Genomic DNA, 12,382 nt, shown 5'->3' on the forward strand with positions numbered 1-12,382 from the left:
TTTTATAAAGGCAGTTAAATTTTAAAAATGTTTTCATTTGTTTTTTATTTGTTTTTTATTAAATTTTCCTGTCGATTTCAGTCACAGGTTTCAGATGTCAGTTATAACATGGTAAGGAATTTCATTCAACCTACACCATCGCCCAAGTTTCGGATAGCGTTTACGATTTTTTTTACCGCCTCCGTGGCGCAGTTTTGTGCGCGGTGAATTTACAAGACGGAGGTCCTGGGTTCGATCCCCGGCTGGATTGAGATTTTCTTAATTGGTCCAGGTCTTGCTGGTGGGATTTTGGGCAATTTAGCGTTCCGGTACGATGTTGTGTAGAAACCGAAAGGAGTGTGGATTTTCATCCTCCTTTTAACAAGTTAGCCTGCTTCCATCTTAGATTCATCATCACTTACCATCAGGTGAGATTGTAGTCAAGGGCTAACTTCGTCGTTATCAACCCATATTCGGCTCACTGCTGAGCTCGAGTCTCCTCTCAGAATGAGAGGGGTTAGGCCAATAGTCCACCAATGCGGATTGGCAGACTTCACACACGCAGAGAATTAAGAAATTCTCTAATATGCGTTTTTCTCACGATGTTTTACTTCACCGTTTGAGACACGTGATATTTAATTTCTTAAAATGCACAAAACTGAAAAGATGGAGATGCATGCCCCGGACCGGATTTGAACCCACACCCTCCGAAATCGGAGGCAGAGTTCATATCCACTGGGCGATCACGGCTCTGCTCTCTCTGGGCTAGCAGGGCTTATTTGTAATGAATAAAAAAAATGTAAATAATCGATTTGTCATTCGTAACTCGAGAGCAAACAATCGGTGCGTCGATTAATCGGTTCCCGAGCGCCTAATTATCGGCGGCATTTAGTTGCATACGGAGGAAATTTTAACAAGCATCTTTCTTCACTTGCCGATTTTTCCGTTGCTAGGCTGCGTTCTCACGAGTGGAAATACTTAAATCCTTATAAATGACTAGCTGATGCCGCGCGGTTTCAACCGCGTGGTGCCCGTTCCCGAAGAAATACGGGGATAATATAAAGCCTTCCTCGATGAATGTGCTATCTAACACTGAAATATTTTTTCAAATCAAAGTAGTTCCTGAGATTAGCGCGTTCAACCAAACAAACTCTTTAGCTTTATAATATTAGTATAGATTGATCATATAAATTAAACAGAAATAGTTCAAATAAAAATAGATATAATTAATCCTTTTCTGGCATAGGCATTAGGTACCTTTAAGAATGGGGATGATGACTAGTTTTGAATATATTTATTTATAAAATGTGACATTTTTCAATACTTGAACTATAAACATAAACGCCTAGGCGGTGCTTAGCCGGTGTTGTCTTAATTTAAGCCATTTCTGACAGGACCACATGAAACAACAAAATCTTAATCTATAAGATATTCTCACATGGCTTGAATTAATACATCACCGGCTTAGCACCGCCTTCATACTGATCAGCAGGTAGAACATATTATGATGTTTTTTTTCAATTTTTAATTTAGTGGGTATGTTTTTAGGTTTTGAAGTCGGTTGTATTTTTTTTTATTAAAATTTTTATTATACAAAATTGATTTACTATTAGCATACTCCTAATTTATATACAATTAATAAATATTTTAATAAAAAAAATTCAACCGACTTCCAACTCAAAAATTAACCTAAACTAAAAAGCAAAAAATAACATCTTACCTATGTGCTACCTTCTGATCAGTTTGAAGACGGTGCCAAGCCAGTGATGTTTTAATTTAAGCCGTTTAAATTACAAAATTTCTGTGGTTCTTTCAGAAACGGCTTTATTATCCCTATATTTTCTTTGAGATTTAGAATCGGACGGAGATTCTCCGTCCAGTAGAAGTCCTCCTTTACCGGCGTTTCGTTTCGCGGCCGCCTCTCTCTCTCACCCAATCAGTCTCATTATCTTCATTAATTAATCAATTAATTACTTTTAATTAAGTACCACTCATTAACGATGATAGAAATTCAGCTGCCTTTTTTTTCTTTTTTCTTAATTTTTGAACAGCGCTCGTCCAAATCTGTCACTTTGTGAATTCCGTAACGTATGAACGTCAGTTTAATTATTGTTGATTTTGTAATTAATTATATGTGATTTATGTGTTCATTAATTTTTAGACTAAATGATCATCATCACGATCAGATGAAATACGTCCACTGCAGGACATAGACATTTTGTTATCATTATCAACCCATATTCGGCTCACTGCTGAGCTCGAGTCTCCTCACAGAATGAGAGGGGACTCGAGAGACAGGACAGTCCACCACGCTGGTCCAATGCGGATTGGCAGACTTCACACACGCAGAGAATTAAGAAAATTCTCTGGTGTGCAGGTTTCCTCACGATGTTTTCCTTCACCGATTGAGACATGTGATATTTAATTTCACGCTGGCCCAATGCTGATTGGCAGACTTCACACACGCAGAGAATTAAGAAAATTCTCTGGTGTGCAGGTTGTTTTTTCGTCACCGTTTGAGACACGTGATATTTAATTTCTTAAAATAGAAGTAGAATTCCTTTTGTAGGGAGTGCTAAACACCACGATCTGCTGGTTTATTCACTAATTTCGAGTAACGTTAATGATTCTTAAAGCATGTGACGTCATGTCTTTAAATCACACCCGGGGCATGCTCCTCCAACTTTTCAGTTGTGTGCATTTTAAGAAATTAAATATCACGTGTCTCAAACGGTGAAGAAAAACATCGTGAGGAAACTTTTTTTAACGGCTTACTCGATACGCGAGTTTTTGGAAATGCCTATTAGTTGGTATGCAGCCATCACGAGACGATGCTAATTATCTCTGACAACGCAGCGGGGTGTGTTCTCTCATTTACTGCTGATATACAGGGTGCTCGGATTGAGGGTTTAATGACAAATTAACGACAAACAGACGCTATCCAGCAATAGTTAACAGGGATGTGACGGAGCTTCGACTCTTTTATTTTATACTTAACTAGCGGACGCCCGCGACTTCGTCCGCGTGGAATTTAATTTTTCACAAATCACTCGGGAACCATTGATTTTTCCGGAATAAAAAATATCTATAATCTATTTCTACTTCAAATTCCAGGTTCTGTAGCCGAGTCGTGAAAGAGTAACAAACATTGATAACATCAAATCACCATCATCAGGTTTTCGCAATCGGAAATCCATGGATTTTTCCAGATAAAAAGTAACCTGTGTGTGAATCCAGAGTAAAATCTATTTCCATTCCAAATTACAGCTAAATCGCTTCAGTACTAGCGGCGTAAAAGAGTAACAAACATCCAAACATATATCCATATAAACTTTCGCGTTTATAATATTAGTAGGATTAAAAAAAATATACTAAATAATGTTTTATTGGTCCGTAAATAAAAAATCTCTCCTGGCACTACTTCTGACCCTGCCTCCGATTTCGGTTCCGACTCCGATAAATCATATTTAAAAACTCCGACTCCTTCTTCGGTTCCGATAAATTAACTCCGTTACATCCCTGATAATATATGTATATCACTAGCGGACTCCCGCGACTTTGTCCTCGTGGTTTTCAGTTTTACGCAGAACCCACGGGAACTGTCGCGGACTTTTTTTTTAGAACTTTTAAAGGGGAACAATTCTGTCATACATGATTTTTGCGAAACTCTAACCCAGAGTTTCCCAAACTTTTTTGTGTCGTAGACCCCTTGCCATGTTTTTCCGTGTTGAGTAGACCCCCTACTTATTTGATATTGATTTTCTGTATCCTACAACTTATACAATTTTATAATTATATTTACTCCATAGTTTATTTTAAAATAATGTATATGTTTGGATGTTATAAGATAATATGATGAAAAAAATAGATACTATCAGTGTATGTGTTATGAACTATCGTGGCAACCATTTTCATTTAATGGACCCCCAAATTTTTTTTCGCTAATATAGACCTCTTGCAGTTTGTCATAGACCCCTAGGGGTCGATATAGACCACTTTGGGGAACACTGCTCTAACCGTTTACGCAGCGTAATCTCTCAATTGGAAAACATCCCCCGATTTTGTAACATTTTTATTGGGCTTAGTGTAATAATATAGCCTATAGCCTTCCTCGATAAATGACCTATCTAACACTGAAAGACGATTTTTCAAATCGGACCAGTAGTTCCTGAGATTAGCGCGTTCAATCAAACAAACAAACAAACAAACAAACTCTTCAGCTTTATAATATTAGTATAGCAATATAATAATTGTAATAAGAAATCACGCAAACAGAGTTGCGGGTTTTTTTTATTCTCTACAGGTTAGCCCTTGACTACAATCTCACCTGATGGTAAGTGATGATGTAGTCTAAGATGGAAGCGGGCTAACTTGTTAGGAGGAGGATGAAAATCCACACTCCTTTCGGTTTCTACACGACATCGTACCGGAACGCTAAATCGCTTGGCGGTACGTCTTTGTCGGTAGGGTGGTAACTAGCCACGGCCGAAGCCTCCCACCAGCCAGACCTGGACCAATTAAGAAAATCTCAATCTGCCCAGCCGGGGATCGAACCCAGGACCTCCGTTTAGTAAATCCACCGCGCATACCACTGCGCCACGGTGGCCGTCAAAATACAATGTATTAGTATAGATACATTGTATTTAAAAATCACGCAAACAGAATTGCGGGTTTCCCTTGTACTTTTAAAAATATATGCTCAAGTTAAATATAAATTACTAATTAGTCAGGTAGGCAAGATAGTGATCTTAATATGTAAAGTATTTACTGAAAAAAATCTATTTTTGGAAGCAGTCGGCTCGGTTCTCTTTTGCACAACAACGCGGAGTATTATAAAAAGTTACTTTAATTGTAACTCGTAAAATGTATCATATTATCTATACTAAAATTATAAAGCTAAAGAGTTTGTTAGTTTGTTTGGTTGAACGCGCTTATCTCGGGAACTACTGGTCCGATTTGAAAAATTCTTTCATTGTTAGTTAGCCCATTTATCGAGGAAGGCTATAGGCTATATATTATCCCCGCATTCCCACGGGAACGGGAAACACGCGAGTGAAACCGAAGTCAGCTAGTGAAATTTTAGATGCGAAAGTAAGTCTGTCTGTTTGTTACCTTTTCACGGCTGAACCGATCAAGATTAATTTTGGTATAATGGTGGGACCTTGGAGCAAAACATAGGGTACTTTTTGACCCTAAAATAAAAATAGAAGGGGCTGTAATAGGGGTTGAAAGTTTTGTATCGAAAGTCCTTCATTTTTAGAGTTACAGTTTTAAGCATTTGTTCATAAATCATGATAAAAATATGAAAAATAATGTGATTTAAGAATTTTTAAAATTGAACCTCTAAAGTGGTGAAATAGGGGTTGAAAGTTTACATTGATTTCCACGCGGACGAAGTCGCGGGCGTCCGCTAGTCTTATTATAAATGGGAAAGTGCGAGCTCAACAAAAATACAATGTTGAATTCGCGTAAAAAAAGGGTTCCGAATGATGTTATCACGTATCATTATTTAGGTACCTACAACGTTATCAAATCGTACCATTCTGTATAGGACGTCTTTCAGGGATCCGCGGCAGCGCCGCAAACGACCCTTTATATCCCTGTAACTCCGAAAGCAATGATCGCAGATATCCTGTTACTTTTACTATTAGCAGACTCCTAATTTATAGACAATTTGAAAAACTGTCATCATTATTATGTCTATTAAAAAAAGTTGGCGGTACGCCTTTGCTAGTAGGTTAATAAAATAAATTTAAAAAAAAAAGTAGGTTAGTAGAGCATAGAAAATGCCTAACGGCATTAGGTTTCACCATTGTAATTTTTTATTTGTGCTATAATAAATAAACAAATAATTATACCCTGCACCAGAAATGTCGTCAAAACTCCGCACACCCTGTACATGTAGGGAGGTATTTAAAATCAGTAATATTGAACTTGCATCGACCTGGTGTTTGTAATGAGACCATTGCGCCTGATTGAGGAATGCGCTGAAGAACCTCATTATGAATACCTGATTGGAAGAATCGAAAATTAAAAAGTTACATACCCGTCATGAAAAAATTCACGAGAAATTTACTTAAACTGGCATCGTACGGTATGGGTGGCCTAAGGGCCGGGACATATCTGGCGGCATTTGGCATTGTCTATATACAGGATGCTCGGTAGTATTTCCCATAACTTCAAGGTGTTGACAAGTCCACTTATAGGAGCCGAACTGCATAACTAATATTTTATTATCTACAAAATCAAATAATTATGTTTCCATAAAAAGTTATTCAAATAATACCATGGAGTCGCAGTGCCAAAAAATTTCATCGAATCATTTCACCGCCACTAGTTGCCTCGACTGGTGACAGAAGGGCTGGCTCATTGCGCAAAGGATCAGCCTGGCTGTCCAACGGAAATGCAGCCAGAATTCTTGCCACCATTCCACGTGTGCATGATTTGTATAATTATTAGGATAATTATATTCTTGTATTCTCATTAGTATTTATTCTTTATTGTATTCTTTCTGAATAAAAAAAATATCGACTGTCCATGTAACACACGCTTTTAGGTAACAAAACGACAATGTTGCATTTAAAAATATAAATACGTGATAAAATATGTCCCTTATACCTACATTTCTTTAAGGGACACATTTTAAGATCTATTTACAAAAAAGAAATATTATTTACTCCGAAAAAACACGTTCACTTAAAACACACGTTCCTTAGAAATTTTTAAATAATTTTCCATAGAGAATATAACCCTAGAGTTGAGGGAAATTCTCCCGAGCACCCTGTACAAAAGGAGATGTCCGAAATTGGGCCCACTTTTCAGAACGATACTGAAATGAAAAATGTAATAAAAATCTTGTATATTTTACTAAATTACTCCTGTACTCACTATTTCCGATGTTTCAATGCTCAAAACTCTGTATTATATTTTTAAGTACTTTTTCGGCAATAGTCTATTATGATTGTATTTTCTTTTAACTAGTTTATTATTGTTTTTTAATTACTGTTTTAGCCAAAACAAAATAAAAAAAATACTACTTATTAATAGTAGAACGATAATGAACCATTTAAGACCATTTAAAAAAAATGTCAACTAGCCTATTGTCATCAAACGGATTTTAGTATTCTTTGCATAGTAAGTCATAAAAGTATGTCCACTGATCCTTATCGTATGGATCGCATCGTACGGATTTTATCTACCAATCGAAATTAAAAATCCGTTTGATGCATTGCGTCCGATACGTACGATGATGATATGTGGACGCCTATCATTAATCTGTCAATTTAAAATTACAAACAGACACTTCAATTTTATTTATATTTTTATTATATAGTGTAGATTACAATCTTAGACCACTGTAGACTCAAAAACCCGATCTTGCGTAATGCGGTCGGTTGGGTGGACGTTAATAAAAATAATTAAAAAAAAAAAAAGAATGAGGTCACGAATTTCAACGGATTAATTCCGAGGCCCTTTATCGCTCGAACGAGCTCCGCCCTCTGGTACCGCCTACGTTTCGTTATTACTTACTCTTAATAAACTACTATTTTTATAATTCGCCACTTTGCTTACTTGGACTACTGGCACAGTAGATATAACAAGCAGTATAATAACTCGGCCGTATTTTTGAAATAAATACCTACAGCCGCGCGCTCCGTAAACATGTGATAGGGCTGCCCGCCTCCAGCATTTTAATTACATTTGCCAACTTTGTGTTTCCATTTATTTATTTATTTATTTATTATTCAACAAACAACACATTGAAATTAAGCCTAACCATAGTGCAACACAAACCACAGTTAGTTTTACTGTGCACTGGTTATTATTGCATAATACAATATTTAGGAACAAACAGAACATTATTAACAAACAGAAGAGGATAAATACCAAGAATAATCATTATAGGGTAGTTAAATAAAAGTGTGAGTGAACCGGTGCTGCGACGCTACACAGGCTGTCCCAAAAAATAATTCTTTAGTTTCTTTAGTTTTGTGATTGTAATTTTAAATAAATCGAAACTTGGAAACCGGAATTCCACATGATAAGTTTGTGTAACTACCTAACATTATTCAAAGTAATGACACAGTAGATATAACAAGCAGTATAATAACTCGGCCGTATTTTTGAAATAAATACCTACAGCCGCGCGCTCCGTAAACATGTGATAGGGCTGCCCGCCTCCAGCATTTTAATTACATTTGCCAACTTTGTGTTTCCATGTAGTTTAGTTTCTGAATGGTTCTTACAACATATAAATACTCAATAATTCTCATATAGCTCGACCCGGGATTCGAAACCAGGGCCTCCTGATCCACAACCGACTTTTTTTGACGACCTCCGTAGCGCAGTGGTATGCGCTGTGGATTTACAAAACGGAGGTCCTGGGTTCGATCCCCAGCTGGGCCGGTTGAGGTTTTCTTGATTGGTCCAGGTCTGGCTGGTGGGAGGCTTTGGCCGTGGCTAGTTACCACCCTACCGACAAAGACGTACCGCTGAGCGATTTAGCGTTCCGGTACGATGTCGTGTAGAAACCGAAAGGGGTTTTCATCCTCCTCCTAACAAGTTAGCCCGCTTCCATCTTAGATTGCATCATCACTTACCATCAGGTGATTATTGTAGTCAAGGGCTAACTTGTAAAGAATAAAAAAAAAAAAAACAACCACACACGCTAACCACTGGACCAACGAGGTAATGTCTAATAGATCAAAATGGTTCGTCGTTAAATACTTGGTTGGTCATGCAAAACGGTATAAAAACTGTTCAGTTTAACGCAAACTGCTTCCCTAATATCCGCCGTCTACTGCGAATTGGTATTCCGTTATATTGTAATAGATCGAGGATCTGCAGTGGCCAGATCTTCGCGGACTGGATAATATCTGAAAGTTTGTCAAGCCAAACATTTATTTATTTAATTGTTTATTTATAGCATTCATGTTTCTCAACATATTTACCGCCGCACTGGAAGACGTCTTTAAGCTTCTGGACTGGGGCGGACTTGGCATCAACATCAATGGCGAGTACATCACTCAACTGCGGTTCGCGGATGATGTAGTCATCATGGCACAGACTCTGGATGACCTTAGTACCATGCTCAATGACCTCAGCAGCGTTTCTCAACAGGTGGGCCTGAAAATGAACATGGGCAAAACAAAAATAATGTGTAATGCTCATGTATCGCTCCACCCAGTTATAGTTGAGAACGCTGCACTCTAAATTGTAGACGAATACATATACCTAGGACATGTGATCCAGTTAGGTAGGCCCAATTTCGAGACAGGTGAACCGTCGAATCCAACTCGGCTGAGCTGCATTCGGGAAACTTCGCGACATCTTTTCGTCCGAAATTCCTCGGTGCCTGAAGACAAAAGTCTTCGAACAGTGCGTGTTGCCAGTGATGACTTATGGCTCCGAGACTTGGTCGCTAACTATGGGCCACATAAGAAGGCTCAGAGTCACACAGCGGGCGATGGAACGAGCTATGTTAGGAGTATCTCTGCGTGATCGAATCAGAAATGAGGAGATCCGCAGAAGAACTAAAGTCACCGACATGGCTCAACGAGTTGCGAAGCTGAAGTGGCAATGGGCGGGGCACATAGTTCGAAGAGCCGATGGACGTAAGCGCAGTGTTGGCCGATTATATTATTAAGCATTAGTAACGCCCTGACAGGGCCTTATGTAACCATACTATTAACATTAAAACTACCTGTGTTTTAGTATAAGTAGTATAAGTACATGAGTGCTATCATCATCATCATCATATCAGCCGATGGACGTCCACTGCAGGACATAGGCCTTTTGTAGGGACTCCAAACATCACGATACTGAGCCGCCTGCATCCAGCGAATCCCTGCGACTCGCTTGATGTCGTCAGTCCACCTGGTGGGGGGTCGGCCAACACTGCGCTTACTAGTGCGGGTCGTCATTCCAGCACTTTGGGACCCCAACGTCCATCGGCTCTTAGTACTATGTGCCCCGCCCATTGCCACTTCAGCTTCGCAACTCGCTGAGCTATGTTGGTGACTTTGGTTCTTCTGCGGATCTCCTCATTTCTGATTCGATCACGCAGAGATACTCCTAACATAGCTCGCTCCATCGCCCGCTGTGTAAAGAATAAAAAAGCAAATTTATTTTCAACTGTCTTATGTTCAACTGATTATGTCGGAGATGCATTTTCTTGAGAACCACCAATTTTGAATTGATGATTTTTTTTTCATGTAGGTTGAAAAACCAAAAAACACACGTCATGTAGTGTCAATTCAGTTGTCAATTTAGTGGCGTGACGTGCGGGAGTCAGTAGCGCGATCAAAGTCGGCGGTTCAGGCAGCGCTCGGGTTTTTTGTCCAAATTGACAGCGCGGCCTCGATGCCCCGACTAACTGAGCTTGCGAGAGCCAGACGCACCTCAATTTCTAGGTTGTTCCACACATCGCAGGGTGTTGTAGGCATATGAGAGATGTTGTGATGTGCTGTCGTTCGTTATCAACCCATATTCGGCTCACCGCTGAGCTCAAGTTTCCTCTCAGAATGAGAGGGGTTAGGCCTTAGTCCACCACGCTGGCCCAATGCGGATTGGCAGACTTCACACACGCAGAGAACTATGAAAATTTTTTGGTGTGCAGGTTTCCTCACGATGTTTTCCTTCACCGTTTGAGACACGTGATATTTAATTTCTTTAAATGCACACAACTGAAAAGTTGGAGGTGCATGCCACGGACCGGATACGAACCTATACTATCCGGAATCGGAGGCGGAAGTCATTTCCACTGGGCTATCACGGCTCTTCAGTTTATTCAGTGTGTTGAAATAAAAAATACGCACGTAGGAGCGTGGGCTGATAGGTTTTCAGCCTTCATATAATATTTTTAAAATGAAAATGGAACTTCAGTTATTTTGATTTTAACACAAAATTACTGAACATTTTCATGCAAATATGAAAATGTAATGGGACCAACCTGAAAGTATACTCTATCAAACAAAAAAATTAATTTCAATCTCGACACTTAAACCTGCTACCTTTCATAACCAGCACGGTCTAACCTCCGTAAGTGGCTACTTACGTTTGGTAGGAGCATGAGGACTGGCAAACCTTAAGCCTTCGTATAATGAGGCAGGTCTGGCTGCGGCAGGCTGTCGCTCTACAATGCCTCAGTGCTGGGCAATTTACTGCGAGATGTATGCGGAGCGACAGCGCCGCGCACGGAACTGTCGCGATTGTTGCGTCAATCCATCGGATGGCAGGCCTCGACGGATTTTGTTTCTTTGACCACCTTTTACTGAAAAATGTTATGCTGACAAATCGTAGAAGACTGTTTAGCGTACTAGCGGACGCCCGCGACTTCGTCCGCGTGGAATTTAGTTTTTCACAAATCCCTCGAGAACCATGGATTTTTCCGGGATAAAAAGTAGTCTATGTGTTAATCCAGGCTATAATATATCTTAATACCAAATTTCAGCTAACTCGGCTCAGTAGTTGAGGCGTGAAAGAGTAACAAACATTCATATCATCAAAATCTTCAGTTTTCGGAAATCTCGGGAAACCATGGATTTTTTCGGCATAAAAAGTAGCGTATGTTAATCCAGAGTAAAATCTATTTCTATTCCAATTTTCAGCTAAATTGGTTAAGTAGTAGCGGCGTTATAGAGTAACAAACATCCAAACATCCATACAAACTTTCGCGTTTATAATATTAGTAGGATAAGTCTGGTTTAGTATTATAAATTTCATTGTTACGTAATAACATATTTAGCAGAAGACTTCAAAAGTGGATTTAAAAAATAAGATAATCAATGTCGAACAAAGGTTATATTTGTCAGGACAACTTAATCAACAAATTAAACGGTAACTAAAATAATACCATGAAATGACCTTGAGTGGAGTCACGCACTTGTGAACGTTGTGTGTAGGGTTAAAAGATCCTTTGACTGTTAACAAACACTCACCTTTTCCACTCAAGTCACTCTCCCCGCCTATCCCAAGTAACCCATAAAGAACTACGCCGACTTGTCCTTGTCTCCAACACCACGAGCATACTGAAGCCGGTCGTACGACGGGCGCCTTATTCATTTTTCGCGCGCACCAAAATTCCACGTGGACGAAGTCGCAGGCGTCCGCTAGTTTGACTATATTATTATGTGTAGGGTATCGAAACCCCTGTCCTAGTTACTAGGACCTAGTAGCTCAGACAGACGGACAGAACACCGAACCTATCAATAAAGCCGCCTGATATGCCGCACGCATGTACGACGTACGTACCTCTGACACGGTTATCTTTCCAAAACGCCTCACGCTCGCACGTTATCAAATTTTTTCGAAGTTGAAAACATATTTTTTTTTTAAATACAAATGACGCTGATAACACATTTTTAATGTTTACCGAGAGAGCAGTGGAATTTTTTTTTAATTT

General features: G+C 39.2%; 1 protein-coding gene across 3 annotated transcripts in view; it reads left to right on the plus strand.

Moving 5' to 3' along the window:
- Positions 1 to 12,382, plus strand: part of LOC112049369 (protein tramtrack, alpha isoform) — a 99,617-nt gene that overhangs the window by 33,896 nt on the left and 53,339 nt on the right. The window lies entirely within an intron of this gene.

Source organism: Bicyclus anynana, chromosome 26, assembly GCF_947172395.1.
Source record: "Bicyclus anynana chromosome 26, ilBicAnyn1.1, whole genome shotgun sequence".
NCBI classification, from domain to species: Eukaryota; Metazoa; Arthropoda; class Insecta; order Lepidoptera; family Nymphalidae; genus Bicyclus; species Bicyclus anynana.